Source organism: Oncorhynchus masou, chromosome 11 (assembly GCF_036934945.1).
Source record: "Oncorhynchus masou masou isolate Uvic2021 chromosome 11, UVic_Omas_1.1, whole genome shotgun sequence".
Lineage (NCBI taxonomy): Eukaryota > Metazoa > Chordata > Actinopteri > Salmoniformes > Salmonidae > Oncorhynchus > Oncorhynchus masou.
This window is the reverse complement of record NC_088222.1, coordinates 9,110,280-9,128,947: the sequence shown is the minus strand read 5'-3', so window position 1 is coordinate 9,128,947 and position 18,668 is coordinate 9,110,280. Positions and strand designations below refer to the sequence as shown.

Below are 18,668 nucleotides of genomic sequence, written 5' to 3'. Positions count from 1 at the left end.
GACCTGACCTGTATATTAGACCTGTATATCAGACCTGTATATTAGACCTGTATATCAGACCTGTATATTAGACCTGTATATCAGACCTGAATATCAGACCTGTATATCAGACCTGACCTGTATATCAGACCTGTATATCAGACCTGTATATCAGACCTGTATATCAGACCTGTATATCAGACCTGTATATTAGACCTGTATATTAGACCTGTATATTAGACCTGTATATCAGACCTGTATATCAGACCTGAATATCAGACCTGTATATCAGACCTGTATATCAGACCTGTATATCAGACCTGTATACCAGACCTGTATATCAGACCTGTATATCAGACCTGTATATCAGACCTGTATATCAGACCTGTATATCAGACCTGAATATCAGACCTGTATACCAGACCTGTATATTAGACCTGTATATCAGACCTGTATACCAGACCTGACCTGTATATCAGACCTGTATATCAGACCTGTATATCAGACCTGTATATCAGACCTGTATATCAGACCTGTATATCAGACCTGACCTGTATATCAGACCTGTATATCAGACCTGTATATCAGACCTGTATATCAGACCTGTATATCAGACCTGTATATCAGACCTGACCTGTATATCAGACCTGTATATCAGACCTGTATATTAGACCTGTATATTAGACCTGTATATCAGACCTGTATATTAGACCTGTATATTAGACCTGTATATCAGACCTGTATATTAGACCTGTATATTAGACCTGAATATTAGACCTGAATATTAGACCTGTATATTAGACCTGACCTGTATATTAGACCTGTATATCAGACCTGTATATCAGACCTGTATATCAGACCTGTATATCAGACCTGTATATCAGACCTGAATATCAGACCTGACCTGTATATTAGACCTGTATATTAGACCTGAATATTAGACCTGAATATTAGACCTGTATATTAGACCTGACCTGTATATTAGACCTGTATATCAGACCTGTATATCTGACCTGTATATTAGACCTGTATATCAGACCTGACCTGTATATCAGACCTGTATATTAGACCTGACCTGTATATCAGACCTGTATACCAGACCTGAATATCAGACCTGTATATCAGACCTGTATATCAGACCTGTATATCAGACCTGTATATTAGACCTGTATATCAGACCTGTATATCAGACCTGTATATCAGACCTGTATATCAGACCTGAATATCAGACCTGTATATTAGACCTGTATATTAGACCTGTATATCAGACCTGTATATCAGACCTGACCTGTATATTAGACCTGTATATCAGACCTGTATATCAGACCTGTATATTAGACCTGTATATCAGACCTGTATATTAGACCTGTATATCAGACCTGTATATCAGACCTGTATATTAGACCTGTATATTAGACCTGTATATCAGACCTGTATATTAGACCTGTATATCAGACCTGTATATTAGACCTGTATATCAGACCTGTATATTAGACCTGTATATCAGACCTGTATATTAGACCTGTATATCAGACCTGTATATTAGACCTGTATATCAGACCTGTATATTAGACCTGTATATCAGACCTGTATATCAGACCTGTATATTAGACCTGTATATCAGACCTGTATATTAGACCTGAATATCAGACCTGTATATCAGACCTGTATATCAGACCTGTATATTAGACCTGACCTGTATATCAGACCTGTATATTAGACCTGAATATCAGACCTGTATATCAGACCTGTATATCAGACCTGTATATTAGACCTGTATATTATACCTGTATATCAGACCTGTATATCAGACCTGTATATCAGACCTGTATATTAGACCTGACCTGTATATTAGACCTGTATATTAGACCTGTATATTAGACCTGTATATTATACCTGACCTGTATATCAGACCTGTATATCAGACCTGTATATTAGACCTGTATATTATACCTGTATATCAGACCTGTATATCAGACCTGTATATCAGACCTGTATATTAGACCTGTATATCAGACCTGTATATTAGACCTGTATATCAGACCTGTATATCAGACCTGTATATCAGACCTGTATATCAGACCTGACCTGTATATCAGACCTGACCTGTATATCAGACCTGTATATTAGACCTGACCTGTATATCAGACCTGTATACCAGACCTGTATATCAGACCTGTATATCAGACCTGTATATCAGACCTGTATATCAGACCTGTATATCAGACCTGTATATCAGACCTGTATATCAGACCTGTATATCAGACCTGTATATCAGACCTGACCTGTATATCAGACCTGTATATCAGACCTGACCTGTATATCAGACCTGTATACCAGACCTGTATATCAGACCTGTATATCAGACCTGTATATCAGACCTGTATATCAGACCTGTATATCAGATTCACAGATTCACAGATTCCTGAAAGATACCCCTCCCCAATGTGTGAATGAAGTTGGCCTCATTGAGCCGAATATGCACTAAGTCTGTGAACACATCCTGCTTGCAATGATTTAAAAAAAACACTAGATGGCAAATAATGAGTTTGAAACGGCTAGCCCAGTGCAAACTGAGGAAGTGCTTGATGCTGAATTACTTCCTGACTGACTGACTGGGTGGTATCAGATTTCCAAACAAAACAGTTGATGTGGCAGTGCTCATAGCTGCTATTTTTAACTGAAATGTTAAAACATGTTTTTGTTGTTGTCGATATTTTGATTGACATATAGGGTATATAGAGTACATATACAATACAATATTGTTTATGCTTCTGATAATATTTTTTTGAAAGTTTACATTTAAGTTCGTAAACGTTTTGTGCTACTTATTGAAATGTATGGTTTCGTCAAAGGATACATCTGTGAATCCCAGATGACCAATTATCCAGGCTTTATCACAACCGGCCGTGATTGGGATTCCCATAGGGCGGCGCACAATTGGCCCAGCGTCGTCCGGGTTTGGTCGGTGTAGGCCGTCATTGTAATTAAGAATATGTTCTTAACTGACTTGCCCAGTTAAATAAAGGTTAAATAAAAAAATATTTAAAAAAAATACCAATAGACTGTACCACGATATATTCTCTCCTCCCACTCCTACTCCTGTATTTGCCATCATGCATGTCATTCGAGGTTTAATGAGCTTGGTCTACAGGCACTGCTGACAAATGCTTTCCTTCGTTCCACAGGTTCTAACAACGTATGGTTTAAAATAGCCTAGCCTGCTCCCATCCCTTGTGGGTATGATGTTCTCTCATTAAAATACAAAACTTGAATCATCATCTATATTGTGGTCAAAAGTTACAAATAGTTTACAGTGCAGATAAAGAAAAAGTTAAAGTACAAGTGGATTATGTTGGATTACAGCATAACACAGCACAGTACAGTATTTAATCACTTAGCCTATTTGCTGTGCTCTGATTTAAATCTTGTGGGAAAAAATGTCTTGAAACAAACATTTTGTGGTCTGCTTGGAAATAGCTCACTTTCTGCTGCTCTGGATAATGTTTCTGAAAGAGAAATGTAGAGGCTTAAGAAAAACAACAGAACCAGAGTTGAGCCTATTTCTTCCCTTCATACCCCGCCATTTGTGGTGTGAAACCTCATTCTTCTCTTGTTAGTCACTGAAAGTGGTGAAATGACGTGCTACTTTCCTCACGAGTAACTATGTCCGAAATAGACCCCCAAAAAGCACTAGTATTGTGTCAATAGGACTACAACGATTGATAGTTGTTTGTTAAAAAGTGAGAAAACGAGTGAGAGAAAGTGTATGAGAGTGCGCGTGAGAGACAGAGAACAAGAGAGAAAGAAAGAAGTGAGAACATCGTGCGTTTGTGTGGAGGAGTGGGGAGAGATACTGTAAGTATACGGTAGTCCATTCCTAGCAGCCTCTGTGGTAGGCTCACTGAAGAATATCCACGCCAGACATTGGAGTGGAGAGAGAGAGAGAGAGTTTGAATGCACTATTACTTTACGTTTGTTATTTAGTTGTTTCTATTTGTTGACCTGCCAAAATGCTTGGATTCAAGGGTCCAGCTATTGTTAATTACTCAGACCTTTGTACAAATATACTGTATACCACTGTTCAATAATACCCACAATGAATAGAAAACCACATATGGAAAACCTTGGACAGATTTTATACTTGACCAAAAGAGTACTGGTACACCTATATCAACATTAGTAGCCTTAGCCTACTGTACAGTATTTTCCTCCCCGTTGAGGGTAACTATAGAGACGTCTCAGATGCTTATATGACGAAGACGGTCCCCCTGCAAAGAGCCAATGAACAGTGTGAATATGGCGTCTGGTTACTCCCAGTCGGCCACAGCTCGACGGGAGAAGGGAGGGGACTGGAGAAGGAAAACGGTCATAAGCAGTAATGGTTACTGGGCTTCGCCGAACAAACTGGGGATTGACAGGCAAACCCGCCACGACTGTTTAAAATTCTTATTCTTTTTCAACGCACTGTTTTGTTGCTTTTAACCACATGATCTTTAACGGATATATATATATTTTTTGATCGAATACGTTGTCGTGAGGACATTAACCTGTTGCATCCTTTCCGACAGTCTCGCGGCAGCGGTCAACTTTAAGATGTTCTATTGTGGATGCGATGACGTTTTGTTTCGTCTGTTTGCGCTTCTGTAGGATAGTCGGACTGCGAACATTTTTCATTCAAGCTCTTTAGTGTCATACATCGCTCGGTAAGTTGACTATTTTGTATCTATTTTTCCAGAGGTTGAGCTTTCTTTATAAAGTTTATTTAGTATAAAAGTTTATGGACGTGCAAAGCGGCTAGCACTACTCCGTCTATCACTCGCTGTTCTCAACCGACACGGTGCTAGTGTTCTAGCTTTGTTATCATGGGGTTAAAGCCAACCTTTTTTCAGACAGGAATGTGCGGAAAACACCCATTTAAAAAAAATAGTCTGTTACTTTTCGTTACTTGTCTTTTAATGGTTACATAGTTGCTGCGTTTTAGTAGATACTTGACCTATGTGGTTTGAACGTAGCATGGAATGTGTGTTGCAACAATGTTGTAAAGGAAGGTATCGCTCGAGGAAAAATGCTGTAGCACGAGATGCCACAGGATGGAACAAAAAAAAAACAGTATCAGCGCTCTGAAGTAGCCAGCTGAATCAACTGCAACATTGCCCTGTGTACATTTGTTACAATGTTTCAACTTTAATCTAAAAGGTCTAATGCATAATATTAATCATCATTCCAAATAAAAGGCTCACAGTTGCATTATAGAAGCCAGTGTTGAAATCCACCAAGGGTCATTTTGGCGGTTCTGTCAGATTGTAGATTACATATAGGCCTGTATCATCTAAAGACCTGTGGAATCCTCATGGGGACTACAGCTAGATAATCTAACTCGTGTTCAATTAGATTAATGCATCATGACTCATAGAATTTCAGCTGTTCCTTGAATCTCACGTAACTTTCAGAATCATCCACCTATCTAGTCTTGGTTCCTTGGTTGACAACATTGCATAAAGCCTAATGCAGTTCTCCCCTCCCCCCATCCATAACTATAAGATGTTTGTAAAGTCAACACTCAGGTTTAGGACTTTTTATTTATTTGTATATCCCCTTTATTTAACCAGGTAGGCAGGTTGAGAACAAGTTCTCATTTGCAACTGCGACCCGGGCCAAGATAAAGCGTAGCAATTCGACACACACAACAACAGAGTTACACATGGAATAAACAAAACATACAGTCAATAATACAGTAGAACAAAAGAAAACAAAAAGTCTATATACAGTGAGTGCAAATGAGGTAAGTTAAGGAAATAAATAGGCCATGGTGGCGAAGTAATTACAATATAGCAATTAAACACTGGAATGGTAGATCGGCAGAGGATGAATGAACAATTTGTCCCATATAACAAAAGTTATTTTGGGGGGTTTGGCCATGTAGCAACTAATGAGCAAAGTCCCAGTTTTAACAAGGAAAAGGTTGATTAGAAAGGTGTTACTTTGCTGTCTCCTTCATCACTGGTAGGCCAAAAGGCAGTATGTATGTTTGAGTTATAATGCTATGGGGAAAACCAACATGTTTCACTAGTTGTATGTAGATAAGATGTGATCTATCTATCTATGGTAGCCTAGTGGTTAATGTTGGACTAGTAACTGAAAGGTTGCAAGTTCAAATCCCCGAGCTGACAAGGTACAAATCTGTCGTTCTGTCCCTGAACAGGCAGTTAACCCACTGTTCCTAGGCCGTCATTGAAAATAAGAATTTGTTCTTAACTGACTTGCCTAGTTAAATAAAGGTAAAATAAATCTATCTATCATCCAACTAAATGTTTACTTTCAGGCTCCTTTCTTGACAATGCAACAACAATAAGAAATGCCAAAACATAAAAATAGGAACGTTGAGTCTTGGGTAAGGTTGCAACATTCCAGGAACTTTACCCAGATTTTTCAGAATTCCCGGTTGAAGTCAGGGATGTCAGAAATCCCGGAATCAGGAGTGAACTGGGGGGGAGATATGTGTGGTTTAGTAAAAAACCATGAGCTGCATGTCAGTGTCTCCATGGTAATGCTGTGATGAGCAGGAATGGGCGGATGAGGTGAAGACCAATAGAGTGCTGCGAGGGATGGAGAGAGAGAGATGACTGAAGGGCTTAGTAATGATGGACCTGCTTTATGTCTAGCTGCCTGTCATCAAAGCATCAGCAACAGGACAGGATGTTTTCCCCCACATTTAAAGGAGAATAAGTGACAGAACGAAAGGCGTTGCTCTGTCACCTGACCAGGAAAGGCGTTGCTCTGTCACCTGACCAGGAAAGGCGTTGCTCTGTCACCTGACCAGGAAAGGCGTTGCTCTGTCACCTGACCAGGAAAGGCGTTGCTCTGTCACCTGACCAGGAAAGGCGTTGCTCTGTCACCTGACCAGGAAAGGCGTTGCTCTGTCACCTGACCAGGAAAGGCGTTGCTCTGTCACCTGACCAGGAAAGGCGTTGCTCTGTCACCTGACCAGGAAAGGCGTTGCTCTGTCACCTGACCAGGAAAGGCGTTGGTCTGTCACCTGACCAGGAAAGGCGTTGGTCTGTCACCTGACCAGGAAAGGCGTTGGTCTGTCACCTGACCAGGAAAGGCGTTGGTCTGTCACCTGACCAGGAAAGGCGTTGGTCTGTCACCTGACCAGGAAAGGCGTTGGTCTGTCACCTGACCAGGAAAGGCGTTGGTCTGTCACCTGACCAGGAAAGGCGTTGGTCTGTCACCTGACCAGGAAAGGCGTTGGTCTGTCACCTGACCAGGAAAGGCGTTGGTCTGTCACCTGACCAGGAAAGGCGTTGGTCTGTCACCTGACCAGGAAAGGCGTTGCTCTGTCACCTGACCAGGAAAGGCGTTGCTCTGTCACCTGACCAGGAAAGGCGTTGCTCTGTCACCTGACCAGGAAAGGCGTTGCTCTGTCACCTGACCTGGAAAGGCGTTGCTCTGTCACCTGACCAGGAAAGGCGTTGGTCTGTCACCTGACCAGGAAAGGCGTTGGTCTGTCACCTGACCAGGAAAGGCGTTGGTCTGTCACCTGACCAGGAAAGGCGTTGGTCTGTCACCTGACCAGGAAAGGCGTTGGTCTGTCACCTGACCAGGAAAGGCGTTGGTCTGTCACCTGACCAGGAAAGGCGTTGGTCTGTCACCTGACCAGGAAAGGCGTTGGTCTGTCACCTGACCAGGAAAGGCGTTGGTCTGTCACCTGACCAGGAAAGGCGTTGGTCTGTCACCTGACCAGGAAAGGCGTTGATCTGTCACCTGACCAGGAAAGGCGTTGCTCTTTCCTCACAAACTAGAACAAAACAGGACCATGAATTTTCACAATTGACTCTATGGAAGGGTCCTTTGGAGGAAGGAATGTTGACATATGTTTGACATTTGTATCTTAAATCATAACTGAGATAATAGATTAAAGTTGGAACATTTGTGACATTTTGCCTTTACCCTGCTTCCCTTTTTAAGACGACATAACGTTTCATCTGTAGGTGCTACAAAGCAAAAACTAAAATAAATACAAATTCATACGTAGTCAAATATCCATATCATTCAAAAATAATATTGTGATAAGCAGCTGTCGATGATATATATTTTTTTCCTTCTCCCCCTGTCACTATTACAGTTGCTTCCCCCCTTCTGATCCAAATGGTTTTAGCAGCTCTGACCCAACCTCAGCTCCAACGTATGGACAAAATGAACCACCGGCGTGTTTTCAGACCTCTGAATCATGATGCTGTTGGAAACTAAGCCTGCATGTAACATTTTCAGATTTTCTTTTTGATCGCTTCAAAAGTTGTCCATTATTACTTGTGAGTTTTGAGGGATTTCTGTGAAGTTCGAAAAGGAAGGTGTGTGTGTTTTTGCAGTCTCTTTAAAAAAATAAATAATAATAATCTCTGTTCGGCCCTAAAAGGCAGAGAAAAATGGCAGTAAATCTGAGCCAATTTATGTTATCTGTCTGATTCAGTCTTATTCACCCACTTGAAAAATGTAATTTTACAGAGAGGGTTGTTTTTCATGGTGAGTAACTGCATCAGTCAGACCAGCGAGAGGGAAAAACACTACAGCACCACAGAGTAGGGCTACGTCCCACATGCCACCCAATTCCCTATGTAGTGCACTACTTTTGACCAGGGTCCATAGCGCTCTTCTCAAAAATAGTGCACTAGTCACTCTTACCTACATGTACATATTACCTTGACTAACCTGTGCCCCCAGCACATTGACTCTGTACCTGTACCCCCTGTATAAAGCCTCGTCACTGTTGCTCTTTAATTATTAGTGCTTTTTCTATTGTCTGTTTATTTTTTCAGTATATTTTAGTAAATACTTTAACACTTTTTAAAACTGCATTGTTGTTTATGCGCTTGTTAGTAAGCATTTCACTGTAAGGTTTACACCTGTTGTATTTTGCGAATGTGACAAATAAAATGTTGATATAGGGTGCCATTTGGGACAACCTAAGACTAGGGACTCTTAAGTTAAAAGCCTTCTTGTGACTGTTACCCTGTATTATTATTTATTTACCTTTATTTAACCAGGCAAGTCAGTTAAGAACAAATTCTTATTTTCAATGACGGCCTAGGAACAGTGGGTTAACTGCCTGTTCAGGGGCAGAACGACAGATTTGTACCTTGTCAGTCCGCTGCTCTAGCCACTAGGCTACCCTGCCGTATACCACAGTAGTCTTAGTTAATATCCTTCATGTGACACTAACCATGTTTCCATCCACAGTTTTTATGTGAGTAAAGTCATAACATGTTAACAATAAACCGTGACAGCTGTGATGGAAACTGTACGTTTCGTTACAATTTTCTAAATGTCGTGACGTACACCAAGGCATTTTTTTTAGCAGAATAGATAGATGCAGTTCAATGCTTGATTTAATATTAATCACCAATACATTTTCTTGGTAGTCAAAAAAATATTGCTATCATTGTTTGCTGCCTCCACCCATTTGGGATGCACTGTTTTATGGGTGGCTAAGGCTGGAAATGTCAATATAATCTAACTAGCAAGGGCAATGATCACAAGTCTGTCATAAGGGGGAAAATAGGCTAGCGTGCCTGTCGAACCCAAAGCCTGTGGGTCAACTAGGACAACCAAGCGAGTCAACAGTTGAGCCATCTACTTTATGAAATTACATTTACCAATGCCAGCACATCAGGCTTTAACTTCAATTGCTCTGAAATGTGTTTGTCCCGTTTGACAACGCACAGTGGAGGGAACGTGTAGTTCTACAGACACACGCCACAGCCCTAGCTAAGCTACTAAAATGTTGCAGCCTGGCTTTGGTTTTTAAAGCTTCATAATGAATAACCAAAAAAACTAAACCTGCAACAAAACACCATGCAGAGGACAAGCAAGTAGAGGCCTGTTACAGCAACATTAGAGCAGTAGAACATGTAGTAGGCCTGTTACAACATTAGAGCAGTAGTCTAGGCTGGCTACTTCACTACAGGACATTACAGGATCATACAGCAATGCTGCATTCAACTGCACTGGTGATCCATGCTGTGCAAAAACACGAAAAACATGTTTAAACTTATAGCTGCGTTTTTTTGCTTTGTTTTGAAGTTATTAAATACTTTTTGATTAGTCGCAGCATATTCTGCACATCTGCAAGCATAGCAGCTGGATAAATATTATTTTGTTTTAATTTTAAAACGCTATATACAGCATCCTGTAGACATTTATAAAGGGACATGTTTTTTTCTTATAAAACCATGGCCAGTTTGGGTCGCAGTTGCTCATGTAAAATACAACAACAAAAAATGTTTTTTTTCTCCAGTGATTTATTCCCCTCATTGTTTTTCACTGCCTACAGCTAGAGATACAGGTGTCATTTGGTTTGCTAGCAAAAACATGTGAATTGCTTTGCTAGCTATTCTGAACATGAATGAACTGCTATCCAAAATGAACATATCTGTTGTCAGTCGACTGTATTTGTGAGGCAGGCAAGTTCCCTTTCAGTTGGCAAAACGTGGGTTGGGACGAGCGTGCATTGGCAGGCAAACTGCAGAAGGACGAGCAGGCCACTGTTCCCCATCGTTCATCAGTGCAGTTGACGGCCAACTAGCTGAAAAAGTTTTAACATTTTTATCTAGTGTTGGTTGCCTCGTTAGATTTTAGCGCGTCTCACTCTGGCTAGCATTAGTTGTTGATCTTGTTGTTGATGTGCATACGCTCTCTCCACCAGTTGCCCATCTTTTCATGGTGTTTTATCATTAGGACTTTAAAGTTCCCAAATGTAAGGACTCCCGTGGTATTTGCAGAAATCCATTCAGGTGTGGCTTTTGGCAAGTGAATGATGGCAGGCCCGTGCGGCAAATGATATAGGCCTAATGAAGCTCTGCTTGGCTATATATAGCCCACCGGTCTGTGTCGACGCCGGTCCTGGACAGGACAGATGGTTTTATTAGGTTTTATTTACTGCAGTGTCTACTCATTGTCCAAACGCACAGCTGTTTTCACACTCGATATTGCTACAGAATTTTCACAAATTCCTTAGTATACAAGACCCGTTAAAGGTTTGGACACACATACTCATTCAAGGGTTTCTCTTTATTTCTACATTGTAGAATAATAGTGAATACATCAAAACTATGAAATAACACATGGAATCATGTACTAGTCAAACAAGTTAAACAAATCAAAATATATTTTTGAATCTTCCAAGTAGCCACCCTTTGCTTTGGCAGCTTTGTCCAGTATTGCATGTCATTCCCAAACACTCTATGAATTTATGAAAATGACTGAGTGCACGCTTGTCACAAATGTAACAAAAAGAAAAGTGTAGTTCATCCTTTGGGTGTATATGAACAGATTTGAATACATTTTAATGTTTCTAAAATGCTGTCCGTTGCACTTTTTAAGCAAAAAGTGTGTTTTGTGTGCACTACGTCATCACGCACTAATTTTGATCTGCAACAGTTTGGTGGAGACGCACCATTGGAAACACCACTGGTGGGAAAAGGTGCATTTTTTTTTCTTTGTGGATTTTAGAATATGCAACCTAGCTTGTGACCATGTGTAGCATCTTCTTGTGACTGTGACATAGTAGTCTTAGTTTGTTCCTCTCTAAATGTAGTGTGGGAAATAACTTGGAATAAAACAAACCAACCCCCTTTTGGAAAGAGAAAATTACTCTCTCACACCCTCTTTCTCTCCTTTCGCTCTCTTGCTCTTTTTCACTCTCATGCAGTTTCTGTCTTGCCTTCTCTCTTTTTAATTTCTCTCTCACGCACTTTCTTTTTATCTCTCGCATGCCAGCTCTTTCTCTCTTTCTCTCTCTCTTTTCTCTCCTCTCTCTCTCTTTTCTCTCCTCTCTCTCTCTTTTCTCTCTCCTCTCTCTTTCTCTCTTTCTCTCTCTCTTTTCTCTCCTCTCTCTCTCTTTTCTCTCTCCTCTCTCTTTCTCTCTCTCTTTTCTCTCTTTTCTCTCTCTCTCTCTCCCCTCTCTCTCTCTCCTCTCAGAATAGGGCCTGCCCTCCATAGCAGCCTCTGTCAGGATAAAAACATTCCACTGTTAGGTCTCTGTTGAAATAACAAGAACGCTAAACAATTGGGCCAAGGTCTTCTCCACGCTACTCACTCTCACCCATTCTGTCGTTGTTTTTAATGAGTATCGTTATGGGTTGTAACCCACTTTCCTTTGGTCCTGGATCCATCCCGTTGACTAAAGTATTTTAACTTGCATTCTTGCATAAATATTTATTACTATCCCTACATGCCTATTCATCAACTACCGTACTGATCCACTTACCATCCATTAGAATAATTGTGTCCTCATTTGCACCCATTTGGCTGATATTGTAGATTGTGATGCTGATTCTTAGCTATTTTTTTTTCTTCTGCGTTTTGACCAGAGTGGATTGCGTTAGATAAGCTTCAGGATTTAGCAGTGCTTTCTGCAAAACCGATCCATCCCAGCGTGTAATATTCACGACAGTCTGTTTTTAGAGCTTTATTTGGTGGTGGTGAGCAGCAACTGGTTTCTACCTGGGGCATTCATCTATATAGATATAGGGGAAACACTACAACCCATAACTGATGTAGCCCTGCTACACCAGCATTACAGCAACAGGCAGTAAACCCCACAGATGGTCTGACTCCACATTTCAATTGAAATGTGACGCACACCTATTTAGGTACTAATGGTTTTTGCTTAGTTAAATGTAATCCCTTTAAAACCCGACGCTTCCTATACTTCACTTGCATCACATCGCATTGGGATTCAGAGGATTTAAACATACTTTATCGCCCCAGCCTAGCAGCTGGGGTTTATCACACTGTATGCGTCCCAAATGGAATCCTATTCCCTATATAGTGTACTACTTTAGACCAGAGCCCTATGGAACCCTATTCCCTATATAGTGCACTACTTTAGACCAGAGCCCTATGGAACCCTATTCCCTATATAGTGCACTACTCTTGACCAGGGCCCTATGGAACCCTATTCCCTGTATAGTGCACTACTTTAGACCAGAGCCCTATGGAACCCTATTCCCTATATAGTGCACTACTTTAGACCAGAGCCCTATGGAACCCTATTCCCTATATAGTGTACTACTTTAGACCAGGGCCCTATGGAACCCTATTCCCTGTATAGTGCACTACTTTAGACCAGAGCCCTATGGAACCCTATTCCCTATATAGTGCACTACTTTAGACCAGAGCCCTATGGAACCCTATTCCCTATATAGTGCACTACTCTTGACCAGGGCCCTATGGAACCCTATTCCCTGTATAGTGCACTACTTTTGACCAGGGCCCTATGAAACCCTATTCCCTATATAGTGCACTACTTTAGACCAGAGCCCTATGGAACCCTATTCCCTATATAGTGCACTACTCTTGACCAGGGCCCTATGGAACCCTATTCCCTATATAGTGCACTACTTTAGACCAGGACCCTATGAAATCCTATTCCCTATATCGTGCGCTGCTTTTGACCAGGGCCCTAAAGAACCATATTCCCTATATAGTGCACTACTTTTGACCAGGGCCCTATGAAACCCTATTCACTATATAGTGACTACTTTTGACCAGGGCCCATATGCAACTATGGGGATAGAATGCCATTGGGGACAGTGACAATGATGAAAAAAGTTTAGTGGAAAGAAGGCATCAAACAACTATTTCTTTATTAGTGGGACTTACATCGAGCTGCATGTGTCATTTGTAGGAAGTGACTTTTTGGACCTGAATGCAAAAACATTCAAGAGGTAAAGGTGCTGAAAGTTGAGGCCCTGCCACCATACCGTGAGACATTAGAAACATCAATCACTGGAAAAGATCAACGGTGTGAGATTGTTAACATTTTTAAAAGCTTACACACAAGGTTGTCAAACTATTTAAAAAAAAAAAATTTCTTACATTTTAAAATACAAATGTTTTAATTTTTTCACAACAAGACAAATTGCTACCGATTTTGTCTAGTAAATTCCTCACCAAATACATGTTTATTATGTTCTAGTGTAAACCCTACTTTACATCTGAGATGTTTGTTGTGCCCAACGTTGGTTCAGTCATTACATTCTTTCGAATACAGAGTGGGTGATAGGTATTCCTATTCAAGTTATTCTCTGATGTGTGGACCCTCCAACCATCTTTATGGTACCATTTTTGAGAAGTTCAAATGTAAATTTTATTACATTTATCAGCCAAAATATATCTGTTTTTAAATCATACTGTCAGTCCTCCATAGAAAACCTATTGAAATATAGATAATGGAATGGACATGAACATATTTTAAATTGCAATTCGACAGGTTGGGTGAACCAGAAATCCGGAATTGCGTTTAGCACACCATAACTGTATGCACCAGGACTACTTTTAACAATGTACGCTGGACATTTTACAATAACATTTACTGGAAGAACTGTGCATATGCAAAGTTTGGTAAGAAGAATTTCGGTAAAACCTCACACTGCTTTATATCCACGTTTCCCCCCCCAAAAAAACTCTTAAATATCTGCTCCGACTTAAGATTCAACGATGTATGCAGAAAGAATGGGGTGTCAGCTATGATGTGACACAAATCTACTTTGGTTATTGAACTACAGTAAGTGAAATGGGTTTACACCTGGTAACTAACTACCTTTCTGTAACGGAGTTTTATCATGGGTCCCTGATGCATAAGAAATGAATAATTATGGGAATTAATATCATTCATGGTGATGTATCCTAAATAGGTACCCAAGGTATACATATGAAATATCTTCCTTTTGCTAATTTGGGTGTTATTTTTACACACTAGTATATGCTGCTATTTTTTGAGCTCTGCCCTCAAAAAAGACCAAATTTGATTGGTCTGGATAAAGTCTAAACCAATCAAAGATGTCTGTTTCACAAGTTTGTACAGCACAGTAAAGTACAATATATTATAGTGTACTCAACTGTAGAGTTCTCTACTGTGTAATGAACTCTCCTGTAAGATATACTTTATTGCCCATTTACATAAAACCATTTTTTTTGTGTGGCGTCAGCATACAAATACACAACACTATTACATGCAGTACTGAAAACGTGAAAGTCACAGATTTACATGTTCACATACTGTATTCAAAGCCTGCAGCCTACTGTCCCACTGGCCCAGCAGCTCGATGGCTGACGGAACAACTTACCCTGCTCCTATTCTTAACATTGGGCAACATTTTGTGTGGGGTTCTATGATGTGCTTCGCGTTGCCCGTTAATCATAGACACTCTGAATCCCCCCGCACTGCAAACTCAGCACAAACTGTTCTCCATTTTGGGAATAAATTTGTTTTTAGCACTTTTATTTCCATGACTGATCAAAACTTGTCTTCTCATGTCTCCATCTTGTCCCTCTGCAGCAGACATATGGTGAGCAATGTTTGGAACATCGAATCGCAATAAAATCACAGTATCAAATCCCATATACAGTGGGGAGAACAAGTAATTGATACACTGCCGAATTTGCATGTTTTCCTACTTACAAAGCATGTAGAGGTCTGTAATTTTATATCTTAGGATCACTTCCACTGTGAGAGACGGAATCTAAAACAAATATCCAGAAAATCACATTGTATGACTGTTAAGTAATTAATTTGCATTTTATTGCATGACATAAGTATTTGATACATCAGAAAAGCAGAACTTAATATTTGGTACAGAAACCTTTGTTTGCAATTACAGATCAAAGGTTTCCTGTAGTTTCCTGTAGGCCTTGGAATACATCCACAAGTACACCTCCAATTGACTCAAATGATGTCAATTAGCCTATCAGGAGCTTCTAAAGCCATGACATCATTTTCTGGAATTTTCCAAGCTGTTTAAATTCACAGTCAACTTAGTGTATGTAAACTTCTGACCAACTGGAATTGTGAAACAGTGAAATAATCTGCCTGTAAACAATAGTTGGAAAAGTTACTTGTCAAGTAGATGTCCTAACCGACTTGCCAAAACTATAGTTTGTTAACGAGACATTTGTGGAGTGGTTGAAAAACAAGTTTTAATGACTCCAACATAAGAGTATGTAAACTTCTGACTTCAACTGTAGATAAGTATTCAAACCCTCTACCCAGTACTTTTGTTGAAGCACCTTTGGCAGCGATTACAGCCTTGAGTCTTCTTGGGTATGAAGCTATAAGCTTGGCACACCTGTATTTGTGGGGGGGGGTCTCCCATTTCTCTCTGCAGATGCCCTCAAGCGCCCTCAGGTTGGGTGGGGAGGGTTGCTGTGCAACTATATTCAGGTCTCTCGAGAGATGTTCAATCGGGTTCAATTCCTGGCTTTGGCTGGTCCACTCGAGGACAGTCAGAGACTTGTCCTGACACTACTCCTGCGTTGTCTTGGCTGTTTGCTTAGGGTCGTTGTGCTGTTGGAAAATGAACCTTCACCCCAGTCTGAGAACCTGCTCCAGAGCACTCAGGATTTCATCAAGGATCTCTGTACTTTTCTCTGTTCATCTTTGCCTCGATCTTGACTAGTCTCCCAGTCCCTGCTGCTAAAAAAAACATCCCCACAGCATGATGCTGCCCCCACCATAGGGATGGTGCCAGGTTTCCTCCAGACTTGACGCTTGGCACATCATAGAGTCCATACCCCAACGATATGAAGCTGATTGAATGTAGACCCTACATTGTTTAGACTTGTTCTCAGGTCTTGCCTCATTTGACTGTATGAAATGAATTCAAAGGTTTTTCCCAAGCAGATGTTTGTTAAGACACGCCTCTAGTGGAACACATGTTGGTTCTGCAGTTAAACTACTGTAAATGAGGCATGTCTATGATAAACTACTGTAAATGAGGCATGTCTATGATAAACTACTGTAAATGAGGCATGTCTATGATAAACTACTGTAAATGAGGCATGTCTATGATAAACTACTGTAAATGAGGCATGTCTATGATAAACTACTGTAAATGAGGCATGTCTATGATAGACTACTGTAAATGAGGCATGTCTATGATAGACTACTGTAAATGAGGCATGTCTATGATAGACTACTGTAAATGAGGCATGTCTATGATAGACTACTGTAAATGAGGCATGTCTATGATAGACTACTGTAAATGAGGCATGTCTATGATAGACTACTGTAAATGAGGCATGTCTATGATAGACTACTGTAAATGAGGCATGTCTATGATAGACTACTGTAAATGAGGCATGTCTATGATGGACTACTGTAAATGAGGCATGTCTATGATAGACTACTGTAAATGAGGCATGTCTATGATAAACTACTGTAAATGAGGCATGTCTATGATAGACTACTGCAAATGAGGCATGTCTATGATAGACTACTGTAAATGAGGCATGTCTATGATAGACTACTGTAAATGAGGCATGTCTATGATAGACTACTGTAAAAACAATTTAGTACAAGGTAGGATATTTTTAGTACAAGGCTCTATTTTCAGTCAACCAGAATTCACAGCTTTTGACAATGGGCTCACATAGCTTGTTTTGGTACCCCCCCCCCCCCCCCCACCCCCCTATCGGTCCCCCTGTGTTTCTCACCAAGTCGGAGGGTTAATGAAACAATAATGAAATGTTTATCCATTCAGTGCTGTTATAGAATGAACCCTGATTTGGGCAGGCAGTGTCACATCTGTAACGGATGAGGAGAGGTTGTTATTGTCGACTCATTTCGAGTATGATTGAATGCAAACTTTCTGTGCAAAGTTTACTTTCATCAGGAGCGTGTGTGTGTGTGTGTGTGTGTGTGTGTTATCCTCCCGTTCTCATATGAACTGTAATCATGCGTTGTTCTGCTAACTGGCGCATTGCATGTGATCACATGAGTAACTATGGGTACCCCCCAGTGAGTATTGGTCTGTGTAGTCTGCCCTGTGCATGCTTGTTTAACTGCAACTGGCAAGCCTTATGTGATTTACAATCTGACAACTAATGTATACTAAAATGCAAATCCTGTGCCACTGGTAGGTTATAATTTAATCTACCATGATGAAAGGGAAGTTTAGCCCTTCATAGGAAAGACATCAACTTAATGATATGACAATATATAGGAGGGATGAGTGAAGAATGAGTCCATCTAGCTCAAATAAACAAGGGAATGAAATGAGTATCAGTCCCTGAGTCTAGGGTTAGAGGTATACACTTTTTCATGGAAAGAGCCTAATGTTTTATAGACTGACTGACCCGGTGAAAGCTATGATCCCTTATTGATGTCACTTGTTAAATCCACTTCAATCAGTGTAAATGAAGGGGAGGAGACGGGTTAAAGAAGGACTTTTATGCCTTGAGACAATGGATCGTGTATTTTCCGTGGTATACTCTGTGTAGGCAGTTTGTGTGACTGGTAACCCATTTTAAGACGGACTCTGATGCTGTTGAGATGCAGTTATTGATAAGAAACGACCACACAAGATTTGTGTACATCTCGCCAGCCAATGACGACCAGGCCTGGGTGGCTGCAGGTCAAGTTGTTCAGTCTCTGTGTCCTTTTTGTGGACAACATGGAGAGGAGGGACTTAAAAATAAATTGAATTTTACCCCTTTTCTCCCCAATTGTTGTAGTAGCTACTATCTTGTCTCATCGCTACAACTCCCGTACGGGCTCAGGAGAGACGAAGGTTGAAAGTCATGCGTCCTCCGATACACAACCCAACCAAGCCGCACTGCTTGTTTAACACAGCGCGCATCCAACCCGGAAGCCAGCCGCACCAATGTGTCGGAGGAAACACAGTGCA

The 18,668-nt window shown here is 40.6% G+C and overlaps 1 protein-coding gene across 3 annotated transcripts in view; it reads left to right on the top strand.

Annotated features, from left to right (window-relative positions):
- Positions 1-4,315: 4,315 nt before the first annotated feature.
- Positions 4,316-18,668, top strand: part of ptpn13 (protein tyrosine phosphatase non-receptor type 13) — a 159,323-nt gene continuing 144,970 nt past the window's right edge. For all 3 annotated transcript variants that reach the window (XM_064977320.1, XM_064977319.1, XM_064977318.1), the window contains exon 1: positions 4,316-4,685. The gene's annotated coding sequence lies outside the window, so the exon portion shown is untranslated. The remainder of the gene's footprint in view (positions 4,686-18,668) is intronic.